Below are 14,226 nucleotides of genomic sequence, written 5' to 3'. Positions count from 1 at the left end.
CAGCACTGGGGATGGATACAGGGACATTCTACCTCCGAGCTACACCCCCAGCCCTATTTTTAATTAATTATTTATTTATTTTTATTATTATTTTTTTTTTTTTTTGGTGGTACTGGGGGTGGAACCCAGAGGCTTTCTACCTCCGGGCTATACTCCCAGACTTTTTTATGTTTTATTTGTAAACAGGGTCTCACTAAGTTGCTGAGCGCCTCACTAAGTAGTTGAGGCTGGCTTCGAACCCGGGCGATCCTCCTGTCTCAGCCTCCCAAGCGGGGGATTACAAGCGTGCGCCACCACGCCCGGCTTTATTCTTTATTTTGAAACAGGGTCTCACTGAGTTGCAGAGGGCCTCACTAAGTAGAGGCTGTCTGTCGGCAAAACGCAATCCCCCTGTCTTAGCCTCTGGAATGCTGGGATTACAAGCGTGCGCCACCATGCCTGGATTCTTTTTTTTTTTTTTCCTCTCCAAATCTCAAGTCCCACTTCCTTTCCTAAGCGAGAACACCATGTAACCGCGCACCTGCCAAAAAAATGGCCCCAATCTCCACCCTGGCCTTCTGAACTCCACAGTACAGCCCCACTCCCCACGACACAGATATAAACAGTCAGCTTTGGGGCCAGTGCAACCCCCGGGCTTAGTTCTTCCCTGTGACTGGCCACGAGGCCCTGGGTAAACCAAGTGTTCTGCTGAATGTCTCCATTCTCAGCTGGAAAACGGGGGTAGAAATTCCAAATCCCGGCAGTAGCGTTGTGGGTTTTAAGGGACAGAGCCCTAGACATCCACCCAGCCAACGCCACGAAGGCCCAGTTCTCTGTAAACTGGACTTTGGGGTCCTGTGTTAGTCAGCTTGCTGTTACTGTAACCAGATACCTGACGTAAGAAGATTATAAAGAGAACAGGTTTTTATAAAGAGAACTGCGACTGGTGGGCCCTTTGGCTTTTGAATCTTTGGAAAGGTGGGACATCATGGGGACAGCGGGTGTTCCCCTTGGGACGGGACAGTGTAAATGAAAGAAATAAAACAGAGACTGGGGTCCTACAGTCTCCTTTCAGGGCACACCCCCAATGTCCAGAAGACCCCTATCACCCCTTTTTTTTTTTTTTGGCGGTACTGAGGATGGAACCCACAGGCATTCTACTTCCAAGTGATGCCCCCAGCCCTATTTTTTATTCTTTATTTTGAGGCAGGGTCTCTTTTTAAGTTACAGAGACCTCAGTGAGTAGCTGAGGCTGTCCTTGAACGGAGATCACCCTGTCTCGGCCTCCCAAATGCCGGGGTGACAAGCGTGCGCCACCACGCCTGGCTCCCCCCCACCTCTTAAAGTTACCCCCTCCTCCAACAGCTCCCAGTGTGTCCGAAGCCTCTGACACACTGGCCTTTGGAGAACGCTTAAGACCCAAACTATAGCGGGTTCCAGCTTTTTCTCCAGGGCTCTCCCTTCTGCCCACACTCGTCACCCCTCAAGGCAGTGCCCTTCGCCCCTCCTCCTCGTCCTCCCAGCCCAAACTCACCACCCTGTCCCTCACTCTCCAGCTCGGATGTACCTGCTATCGGCCTCCGGAGTCGCCGCAGTCTCTGAAGACTCTTCCCATCCCTGCAGTGGTTTGGAGAGAGGCCGGCCAGGCCTCTGCAGGGGCCTCGGTCCGCAGCCAGCACGGCCACCCTCAAGAGGCAAGACGGGCCCGAGGGGCTTATCCCACTGGGGGGCACGGGGCTCCCCCTGTACCTCATGTGTACGTACCAAATAAAGTCACCTTCCCCGGTACCTGGGCCAGCTGTCTGTCCTCTGACTATGGAGCGGGGGATGGGAGCACAAGGGTTCTAAAGAATGGGATCCACCCACACTGATTGTGCTGTGGGGTCTGTGGCCACTTCGGTCCCTGTATACATGTCCACCTTCTCTCACTTGCCCACTTTAACCTCCTCCAGGAAGCCCTCCCGGACCATCACACTGAAATAAGTACTCCGTGTCCACGCCCCCCTCGGCGCCCCTGCTTAGCTCTTCCTGGTCTGTTCACACATCTGTGTGGTGTGCACGCATTTCAGAAACGCCGATGAGCCGGGCGCGGTGGAGCACGCTTGTCATCCCAGCATTCGGGGGGCCGAGACCGGAGGATCGCAGTTCGCGGACAGCCTCAGCTACTGAGTGAGGCTCCCAGGAACTTAGTGAGACCCTGTTTCCAAATAAAGTTTAAAAACAGGTCTGGGAGTATAGCCCGGAGGTAGAAAAGCCTCTGGGTTCCATCCCCAGTACCACAAAATAACTAAAAACAAAAACAAAACAAAAGCAAACAGTGGGTTAATTTATCAATAATGGCAATTATTGCTGGGTGTGGTGGCACTTGTTTGTAATCCCTGTACTTTGAGAGGCTGAGACAGGAGGATCACTGGTTCACAGCCAGTCTCAGCAAGTTAATGAGGCCCTCCACAATTTAGTGAGACTCTGTTTCAAACTAAAGAATAAAAAATACGGCTGGGGGGTATAGCTCAAAAGTAGAATGCCCCTGAATTCAATATCCAGTGCTGCAAAAATAAATAAATAAATAATAAATAAATAAATAAATAATAAAAATTAGCCAGGCGTGGTGGCACACGCTTGTAATCTCAGTACTTGGGAGGCTGAGACCGGAGGGTAAAGAATTTGTGGCCAGCCTCAGCTACTTAGTAAGGGCCTCTGCAATTTAGTACTACCTTGTTTTAAAATAAAGAATAAAAAAAAAAAAATAGGATCGCGGGTATAGCTTGGGGGCAGAATGCCCTTGGGTTCAATCCTCAGTACAAAAAAAAAAAAAAATGGCATCTCTTGTTCATGTGAAATGAATATAATTTGACCTCCTAGCTTGGTCTCAAAAAATTACAACAACAAAAAGCCATTCTGGAAATCACACTGCCTCCCTGGCCCAGGAGTTTCAGGGTCCTGAAACCTCTGAGATCTCCTGAGCTTTTCTTTGCATACCAGCCAGCAGACTGCACTCCACCGGTGTTTGTCTCCGATGGGGTTAATCCCAGTCACACAAGGAAGCTTCCAGCAGCAGCAAACAGAAACCGTGAGGTCAGTGCACCTTGAGCCTGTGTGAGGGTGCTCTGGGATCCTGAGCCAGGAGGATCGCAGGTTCAAGGCCGGCTTCAGCAGTGTAGCAAGGCTCTTAGCAACCTAAAAGCCCAAAATTAAAAAAGAAAAGAAAAGAAAGAAAAGGAAGGAAAAGAAAAGAAAAGAAGTAGTTGGGTAAAATAGCTTGGAGGTAAAATGCCTCTGTTCAATCCCTAGTACCAAAAAAAAAAAAAAAATTTAGTTTACATCCTAGGAGATGACAGCAAGCCCTGTCCTCAAATTCCACAAATCCTAAGTGTCAGACACTGTGCTTTCCTGCGGGCCGACACTAGACAGTCTGCCGAGGACCCCGGTGTCCCGCGGGCGATGTGCTTAGCCAGCCCTGAGGGTCGTCATTGTCTCCCCCACTGCCGCTCTCAGGGGTCAAGATGGCTCCGCGCCTGGGCTCTGCCACCCAACCCCAGATCTGCTCTTCCTGTGGCCCCAGTAGACCCTCTTCCTCCTGGACTCACCTTTTCTCATCTGTACAAGGGGTCCAGCATGAGTACCAGCCTCCCAGCAGCTCTGAGAAAAACAGAGTTCTCAGGAAGTACTTAGCACAGTACCTGCCACAGTGTCAGCCCACAGTCAAGGGCACTGGTGGTGTTCTTTGGGGCTCACCAGCCCTGCTCTGGTGCCCATGTCTGAGGCATGAGGATTTCAGAGAACGGAGCCCACCCACGCTGTTTGCAGTGCAGGGGTGTGCTGCCGCTGCTCTCCGTACATGGCTGCCTGCGACAGGCTCACCCCTTGTACCTGGTGCCATGGATCGGATTGGACGTCTCCAAAAGCTCGTGCAAGGAGCCGTGCGGCAGCATTCCCAGGTGAAAAGACTGGGTGAAGAGGGCTTTGACCGCATCTGCGTGTTAATTTGATAGATTAACAGATGGATTAATATTTGGGTGGTGGCACACGCTTGTCATCCTGGCATTTGGGAGACCGGAAGTTCATGGTTCCCGGATGCATCAGCTACTTAGTGAGGCCCTCTGCAACTCAGTGAGACCCCGTTTCAAAATAAAGAATAAAAAATAGGCCTGGGGGTAAAGCTTGGAGGGAGAATGCCCCTGGGTTCCATAAAGTACTGCAAAAAAAAATATTTGGGGGGTGCTGAGGATTGAACCCAGAGGCATTCTATCCATCTAGCCACTCATTTATTAATCCACTCATTTATCCATCCATCCATCCATCCGTCTGTCCGTCCGTTCATCCATCCTTCCTTCCATCCATCCATACACCCATCCATCCACTCATCCATTCATCTATCCATCTATTCATCCATCCACCCATCCATCTATCCATCTATTCATCTATCCACTCATTTATTAATCCACCCATTCTTCCTTCCATCCATCCACCCATCCATCTCTCCATCCATCCACCACCTCCTCACTCATGAACCAAGTACTGGATGGGCATCCACACGACAAATCAGACAACCCAGACGTGGTTCCTGCCTCAGTTTACATCAGCATCAGCCACCTTTCTCTTCACTAACTGCCCTCTGCTCCCACGTCCCTGCGCTCCCTGCCATGGGGGTGGGCAGCCTTCTGCACACCCCTGCCACCCTCTGCCGCGTTGACAGCGCAACAGGCAGCTCTGGCTGCTCAGTGCTCTTCCCGCCCATCTATGACCACGGCTTCGGGTCATGGTCGGTGCCAAGGGAGTGCATTCATAAAACACCTACTATGTGTCAGTGCTCTCTAGCCCTGGAGATGAAGCAGCCAATACCAGGGATGATTCCTGCCCTTGTGGAATTTGCATTCTGGTTGGGGGATCCTGCAGATGGTTAGCATTAATAAGGAACTATTCAATGTGTCGGATAATAGAATAAGTCTGGAGCAGAGGCTGGGAGATACTGGGGCAGTGTGGAGGGTGTTTCAGGTAGAGTGGGAAGGAGGTGGTCTCCCTGAGAAAGAGACACTGAAATACGGCTCTGCAGAGAGAGAGGGATCCGGCCATGTCTGCAAGCTGGGAAGAGTGTTTCAGGAGGAGGGAGCAGCCAGAGCGAAGGCCCTGAAGTGGAACCTTTCATGCGGCAGCCGTAGTGCAAGAGGCAAAGGGGGCCGGGTCACGCGGGGCCTCGTAGGACGCTGCACAGATGGTGGCTCTAACTCTGAGTAAGACGGGAGCCACTTAGGGTGGTCAGCCATCTTCCTGGGACTGATGGGGCTCCGGGAAGACAGGACTCTAATCAGTCCTAGGAAACCCAGGTCGAGGTGGTCACTCTAGTTCAGAGTTTACAGACAGGCTCAGACATGGCTTCCTCTGGGGTGTGTGAAGATGGCGTTGGTCGCTAGAAAAAAAAAAAAAAGTAGACACTTATGGGACAGTAACAGAATCAGGGCGACCCCGCTCAGAAGCCAGAGACCCAGGAGAGGGAGGAAGACGGCTGGGACAAGAGCAGGAGCAGCTGGAGGCAGAGGCGACCATCAGAGCTACTCAGCAGCAACTGCAAAGGCTCAGGAAAAGGAAGAGCATCTCTCCCTGTACAGAGGACACACCTGTCACCCCTCCTGCCTTCTCGGGACTCCCCAGAGCCCCCCACTTCCTGTCTGGGAGAGACCAGGAAATAGTGGCCCTCTGCGCCTTTGGAGGAATGGCCCCTCTAATTTCTCTCCTGGCCCCACCTTGAGGATGCAAAGACAGCAATGTATGCGCCCCCTTCACCGATGAGAAATTTGAGGTTCAGAAAGCCACATGCACCGGGGCGCCCGGCACCGCACACCACAGCCACCCCGGGCCGCGCCCCCAGCTGTCCTGCCGGGCAGGCTGGGTTTCAACAGTCCAGGTGTGGATCATTCTGTCCCCCAGTTTCCTCAACTACAAGATGTAGACAACAATCCTGGGTTGGCGGAGGAGGCGTGTGAAGGCGCTGATTCCTGCCCGGGGCGGGACGCACAGCGCCCTTGTCAGGTGGGCTTCCTTGCTTCCCTGGCCACAGCTCTCCTAAGGGAAAGGGTGTTCTTACAGGCTGTTTTCTGGAGCCCAGTGGAGCCATTCTGTTCAGCCGAGCAGGGAATATTTATACCGTCTTTTCTGAAGGCAAATGACTTCCCAGAGATGCTGAATTAATTCCTAAGCAGCCTCCGGGCTGTCTTGTAAATACACAGAAAGGAGTGTTAACCAAGCACCCATTTGTCCACAAACCAGAACTGAGATGCTTCAGGGCTGTAAATATCGGGCTGTGTCTCTCTCGGCTCTACTTGGATAAGGCTGGAAATTTCTCCTGCTCTTCTTCTCTTTATTCAAATAGCCATTCGTTGGGTCGTTTGTGGATTCATTCAACAAATGTTGAACTGGCACCCATGACTCTTCTCAGGCTCATGGAGCCCAGAAGGAGCAAGGAGGGGGAGGGGTTTCTGCTTTTGTGGCAATTATAATCCAGCGACTATGAGGCAAGAACATGCTGCTTGGCACACAAATATAATAATGGCAATATTAAGCCGGGCGTGGTGGCGTGCGCTTGTAATCCCCGCGCTTGGGAGGCGGAGACAGGAGGATGGCGTAGGTTCGGAGCCAGCCACGCTGGCTTAAGAGACCCTGTTTCCAAATAAAAATATAAAAATCGGTCTGGGAGTGTAGCCTGGAGGTAGAAGGGTTTCCGGGAACCCCAGTACCACCAAAAATAATAATAATGACAATATTAATAACAACTCATGTTTCTTTTTAAAATTAAAGTCTATGTGATATGTATATTATATGCATTTAACGAGCATCCATTGTATTATAGGTGTTTATTGAGCACCTATAATTTTGTTTGGTTTTGTTTCTTGGTGGTACTGGGTTTCCTGGAAGCCCTTCTACCTCCGGGCTACATTCTCAGACCTATTATGTACATTTTTAAATTTTTGGAAACAGGGTCTCTTAAGCCAGGGCGGCTGGCTTCAAACCTGCGCGATCCTCCTGTCTCCGCCTCCCAAGCGCGGGGATGACAAGCGTGCGCCACCACGCCCAGCGAGCACCTATAATTTTTACAGGTGTTTATTGAGCACCTATCGTGTACCAGGCTCTTGTCTGTGCATCACGGAGTTAAGAAGCAGCTAAGAGGCTCAGGTTCCTGCCTTTGCGGCGCTTACAGTCGAGAGATCATGCGGTAAGATCATGCTGTCTTGTGCACAAAAGCAGTAGTGACAAGAGGAATAATAATAGTTCTTTTTTATTGAGGTCTACTTTGTACACAGGGAAGTCCTGACATCCTGTCCCTGACATCCTGGACAGGATGTCAGGACAGACCACTGTCAACCAATCCAGAACATGTCCTCGTGTCCTCGTGCCCCTTCCCAGTCGAATCTTTCCTGTCCCCCGCATAATCGCTCACCTGTTCGTAGCCCCAGAGATTTTCATACAAATGGGATCGCGCAAAGTAACCTTTCTGGGGCACATTTCTCTCACCCATAAAAACATAAAAACATTCTTGAGATCCATCTAGTTGCTGGATGAATCAGCTGTTCATATTTTGGTGGTTGTTGCCGAATAATATTTAGTTGTCTAAATAGAACACAACCCTTTTGTGTTTTGCAGTACTGGGGATGGAACCCAGGGGCATCGTTCTACCTCTGAGCTCCACCTCCAGCCCTATTTTTTATTCTTCATTTTGAAACAGGGTCTCACTGAGTTGCCGAGAGCCTCACTAAGTAGTAGCTGCGGCTGTCCGCGAACCGCGATCCTCCAGTCTCAGCCTCCCGAATGCTGGGATGACAGGCGTGCGCCACCACGCCCGGATGACCACAGCCTTTGGAACTATTTTTCTGTGGTTGGATATTTAGAGTCTTTCTGATTTGGAGTCGGTTCTAAGGAGAGCTTCTGTGAACATTTGTGTGCAAGGCCTTTGACAGACATTTACTCTTATATCTCTTGGATTAATACCCAGGAATTGAGTCACTGGGGCTTAGGGTAGATGTTTGTTTAACTTCCTGAGAAATTGCCCAAAGGCTTCCCAATACTACTTGCTATTTCAACTCCTCCTTATCATGTCCGTAGTCTCTGGGACTGGGGCTTTAATTTTAAGCCCTCCAATGGGTATGTCGCCGAACTTCATTGCACTCTTAATTGGTATCTCTCTAATAATGCTGAGCACTTTTTCAAGGGTTGATTGGCTATTTGCATGAAGTATCTGTTTGAGTCTTCTTATTGGATTTTTTCTATCTTTTTATTACGCTTTATATGTTCTGGGTGCGTGTCTCTTGTCAGATATATGTTTCATAATATCCAGTCTATGGCTTGCTTATTTATTTTCTTAAAGATGTATTTAGAAGAAGCAGGTGTTTTTATTTTGAGTAAATTCCAGTTTGTTTGTTTTTTTCTTCTTTTATGATTGAAATTTCCTAACCTTTACTAAGAAATCTTCATTTACCCAAAAGGTCATTAAGAGATTCTGTTTTTCTTCCAGCGGCTTCCTGCATTAGATTTTAGCTTTAGGTCTATGATCATTCATACAGAACTAGAGTTGTATCAAATGTCTAACTGGGAATGTCTTCTTTAATTCTCTTTAACAAGTCTGTAAAGTAGATACAAACATCATCTCCAGTTTTAGCAAGGGATGACTCTCATTTAGGTTCCTTACTGTGTTTTGCTCGTTTATTTTCTTCTGCAGTCTACAAACATCTGCCTGTCGCTCTTCCTGGAGCCCTGCACATCTGCCTTGGAATCTGAAGTTGAACAGTGTCTCCATCAGCATTCTCACTCCTATCATCCCAAACAACTGACCGTCTCCATCAACATTCTCACTCCTATCATCCCAAACAACTGACCGTCTCCATCAGCATTCTCACTCCTATCATCCCAAACAACTGACCACACTGCTTAGAGGAAGGAACATCTATTTGCTCACAGTTTGTGTAGTTTAAGAGTTTCAATCGATGTCAGGCCGAGTCTGTGGACTTCAGGGATTGGCGGCGGGACACGGAGCGAGGAAGAGGTCTGGGCTCTGCTCTCTCATCATGGAGACCAGAAGCAGCGATAATGACCAAGGGAAGGAGACTTTATATCCCTGCCAAAGCCCCAGGGACTGGTCCTCAGTGATCAAGCCCTGTCCTGTTTCCATCAGGAATAGGGGGCGCTCTAAATCCAACCCATTACTAACAGCATGCCAAATTCTGATAGAAAGAATCCAGAGGACATGGGAGACGTGGTAACTGTGGACAGAAAGTCTTCACAGGGGGAAGAGGGCTTTGGACAGTCATCAGAGGCAGGGTAAGATGAAAACATCCATGTTTATGGAGAAAAGATCTGTAGGGAGAGAAAATGCAGGTGCCTCCATGGGCTGTTCTATCTAAATCCAGTGCATACGGAAAGTTCTACTAATGGCCCAGTAATCCCTTTCTTCTTGGGCACTTGCTTTGTTGCATGACCTTAGAGTCTGTGTAATAAAAGCAGAGAACTTCCCTCCCCATGTGACTTTTCAGTCAACGGAATGAAGAAGATGTCATGGTTTTGATCTGGGCTGTCCCCGGAAGAGCACATGTGTTGGTGATGTACCAATGTTCAGAGGTGAAAGAATTGACCCGTGAGGACTCTAATCCACTTAATGGATTAATAAGTTGGACTATGAGGTGGTGACCATAGGCAGTGGGTAGGATATGGTTGGAGGAAGGTCATGAGGGCATGGCCTTGAGAACTGTATTGACCATTTCTCCTCCTCCTCCTCCTTTTCTTCTCCTCCTCTTCCTCCTCCTCCTCTTCCTTCTCCTTCTCCTTCTCATTCTTGGTATCCTCCTTCTCCTCTTCTTCCTCCTCCTCTTCTCCTCCTCCTCTTTTTCTTCTTCTCCTTGTTCTTGTTCTCCTCTTCCTTCTGCTTCTCTTCTCCTTGTTCTCCTTGTTCCCCTCATTCTCCTCCTCCTCCTCCTCTTCCTCCTCCTCCTCCTCCTCCTCCTCCTCCTCCTCCTCTTCTTCTTCTTCTTCTTCTTCTTCTTCTTCTTCTTCTTCTCCTTCTTCTCCTTCTTCTCCTCCCCCTCCTCCTCCTCCTCCTGCTCTCTCCCCCCTATGGGCTGTCATGAGCCAAGCAGCTCTCCCCAACACCTGCCACAATGGTTTTTTCTGTCTTGGAGCCAGCCAACCATGGACTGAACCTCTTGAACCATGAGCCACATAATTCTCCCTCTAAGTTGTCCTTGTCAGGCGCTTTGGTCTCGATAATGAAGAGCTGATTAAAACAGAAGAAGACAGAGTGCACGAGTCCCAAGCCTAAGTCTTGAGAGAGCTTGCTCTCTGGGTCTCTGCTGCCATCAGGGGAACACACCTGAGCTTACAAGTTAGATGAGAGTGGCATGGTGCACAGCCAGCTCACCCCCATCATCTAGCCCAGGCCACCCAAGACTGGCTGGTTGCCAGCCCAACCCCCGGAGTGTTGGCTGCATTGTCTAAGAATCAGAGGCATCAGTGAAGTTAGGAATGTAAGATATTTATTGAGGGTACACCTGTGGAAAAAAAAAAGAAGGCTGTAGAATTGGGGAGGGGAAAGCTTTAGTTTTTGTTATAGAAAGGATTGGTCAGGAACCAAAGGTCATGGTCTATCTATATCTGTCAAAGTCTCTACCTAACCCAAAGGGGAGCGATGGAGCCCAGATTTCCCTTGATAGGAGCTCAGCACGGGGCAGACATGGCCAGGCTCTGGTCCCTGCTGCATGTAGTCATTATCTGAGGGCTGCTTTCCAAATATATAATCTTGGCTTGAAAAGCCAGGGGAGAGTCTGAAGGTACCAGCAGCTGGAGGCTGTCAACTGCAACCCATGCAGCTGAACTTAAAACTCTTTTTGAAGCAAAACACAAGCGGGGCAGCTTCAAGCCTGGCACACACAGCCAGGCTAAGGAGCCCGGCCAAGGCCAGCAGAGCAAAGCCAAACAACCCAACCCATCACTCCAGGCAGGAAGGCAACAAATATTTACCATGCCACACCACTGGGCTTTCGTGTGTGTTTGTTATTCAGCATTATTTCAGCAATAAATAACTGATACAGTATGTTAGCTCTGCTCTCAGCTGGCAGGTCGTTGGCTTCTCCTTGGGTGAAAGCAGAGACTCTCCTCCAACTAACTAACTAAATAAATAGCCCACATCATCATCGCTGTTAGGCAGTCATTCCACCTAGTAATGTCTATGCTTCTAGTTTTACTAAATATCGGTTTGTGATTATGAGCACGGCGGTGATGTTCTAACATCTGTGAGGGGCTGGGTGCAGGGGAGCAGGTTTTATGCAACCACTAATATGTAGCCACTGTCAGAAAACCTTAAGATATTTGCTAAATTATTCATGCTTGCCCACTTTACGCCCTGGCTGCCCTGTGCTCACTGAGCCTGGGAAAATGTTCTTAGTAAGCAGTGGTCTCTAGGGAGAGGAGGTATTGCAGCTTCTAACTTGCACTAACTCTCAGAATTGTGGAGCAGGGTGCCGGGGCCGGCGGGAAGCCTGGGGCTGCTCTGGGGGCTCTTTCCCAGCACGCCTACCTGCGTCCTCAACCCCACCTTCCCTGTCACCTCCTTCAGCCAATCTGTCAGAAGCTCATTTGACTCAACCCTAAAAATATCCTCAGAGAGATCATCTCTCTCCATCCCACCTCTGCCGGCCCCGTTAGCGCAACCCATGTCTCTCACCTGAATTTATTTTGTGATCATGCCTCACATGGACTCACATATCTACTCTCGTCCCGCTGTCTATTTGTTGCCCAGTAGAACAATCTTCTTAAAAATAAAGCCAGGGGGCTGAGGATGTGGCTCAGTGTACGTGTGAGGCCCTGGATTGATACCCAACATCCACTCCCCAAATTCACAAACACTGGGGCTGGCACATGTCTGTAACCTCAGTAGTTGGGAGGCTGAGATAGGAGGAGGGCAGATTGGAGACTAGGTTCAGCAACTTGGTGAGACCTTCAGCCACCTAGCAAGAAGCTGTTTCAAAATAAAAAATTAAAAGAACCGGAGATGTAGCTCAGAAGTAGAATGCCCCTAGGTTCAATCCCTAGTACCACAAACAAAGTCAGACCAACTTATTCCATGTTCTAAAGACTTCCGCAGCTCCCCATCTCAACTCCAAGTAAAAATAAAAATCTTTACCATTGCTTTAAATTATCAATTGCTATGAAACAAACCACCCCTCAAACTTAAAAGCTTAAGACAGTATGGTATTTCTCCAAATGCTCGGGGCTGGCTGTGTATGTGTTCTGCTTTGAATATTATGGGCTGGGGCACAAGGAAGATCCCAAATGACGTCACTCACATGATGTCTGGGCGGTCGACGGGGCCGCTGGCTGGGGTCCGGGTTGTCCTCCACATGATCCTCTTCACGTGACTGCTTGAGCTTCCTCCCAACATGGCAGCCGAGTCCAGCTGCAGGCAAACGCTGAGGCCAGGCCTTGGGAACGACTCAGCAACACTACTCCTTCATTCTATTGGCCTGTGTGTACTGTGTGTGTGTACACACGTGTGTGTCTAAGGGGACTAAAAAATGGCCCGACCCTTGAAAGGCCTGGGTCAAAGAGGGCAGAAATGCCTCCAGGGTCCCCGAGTATGATCACCACCACCCCTCTCCTCGCCGAGCTCAGTACCGTAGCCACTAGCCATGCAGGCCTACCAGAGCTTACGGTGTATTACTCCACAATTGAGATGCATAGTCGCCATAAAATGCGTGCCAGATGATGTAGACATTGATAGCATAAAACGTGTAAAAATCTCTCCTCGGTAATTTAATTTAGATCGCAACTTGCAACCCAAATGACTTTGTCTAGTTAGGTTAAATAAAACACAGTATTAGAATTGTGCTCACCGGGCTACTTCCACCCTCTGGAATGTCTAGGGATTTTAACGTATCGTGACCTGCATCCGTTTCCATTGCCGGGCGATGCTCCAACCCTGATCCGCCCGCCCCTTGACACCCAACACCGTGAGCCGTCCGTGTTTTGGTGGCTGGCTGCCGGCCAGTGTCTTTCCCACCTCTGAGTCTTTGCCCATGCTGTTCCCGGTGCCTGCATGCTCTTCCGGGTGAGGTTCACGTGGCTGGCTCCTTCTTGAGCTGCAGATATGGGTGTCAATGCCCTCCCTGCTCACAGTCTAAAGTAGACTCCTCTGGTCTCTTTCTACCCCACACGTGTTTGCTTTATTCATGGCCAGCATCAGCAGCTGGACTTTAGGTACTGATCTGCCCGGTCCCTGTTTCACTCTAATCGGCAAACCCACAAGAACAGAAACTCTTTCCTGGCACGTAGCAGAAGTTTGGAATACACCCGCGCTGGAGGACTGTGCGGTAAAGTCTTGGGGCACACACCAGAGAGCCCCCCGGAGTCTAGGCCAATGAGATAAGTGTACGGGGAAGCCCCAGAACACGAGACCAAGGTGTAGATTTACAAGCAGTGCTCTCGGGATCTTTCTCATCGTCACCATTGTTAGCATTACTAATGGCCGGGGTGGAAAGACCTTTGGAGGAATTCTCGGGGACAGCGCGAGAATACACATGGTGGCTTCTGTTGGCTGCCTGCAGGCTCTTTCTGTTAGCAGAAATGAAAGTGGTGCAGAATCTGCCAGACTCCCTCCTCGCTGGAATATGCCATGCTGTAGCTCCCTACTACCCCGAGGCAAAAACAAAACAAAACAAAACTCACCTCTTTCTCGTGCCTTACAGGGATAAATAGATAAAATTATGACAGCATACACACACACACACACACACACACACACACACACTCGGATAGAGATGTGGTAGAGAAGTGGAGGTGGGGATTGAGCTAGGGGCTGCCCCACTGGCTGTTAAACTTCACCCTGTGTCTTCCCAAGGTGTCTCCAAATGCCTTACACAGGGAAAGGCACACATTTGCTGAGCAGTGAGGAACAGAGGCCGCAGGTCTGGAGACCCAAGGAGCAGCTTAAGAACAGCACAAAAGGTATCTTTCCAAAGGGGTTGAAGCCAGAGAACTACAGTAACATCCGCATACCCGTGTTCACAGCAGCACAATTTACAGTAGCCAAAATATGGAACCAACCTAGGTCTCCATCGATAGATGAATGGAGGCCGGGCGTGGTGGCGCACGCTTGGAATCCCCGCGCTTGGGAGGCGGAGACAGGAGGATCGCGCAGGTTCGAAGCCAGCCGCGCTGGCTTAAGAGACCCTGTTTCCAAAAATAAAAAAGTATAAAATAGGTCTGGGAGTG

This window comes from Muscardinus avellanarius, assembly GCF_963383645.1.
Source record: "Muscardinus avellanarius genome assembly, chromosome: 21".
Taxonomy (NCBI): Eukaryota; Metazoa; Chordata; class Mammalia; order Rodentia; family Gliridae; genus Muscardinus; species Muscardinus avellanarius.
The sequence above is the reverse complement of the archived record's forward strand: the minus strand, read 5'-3'. Positions refer to the sequence as shown.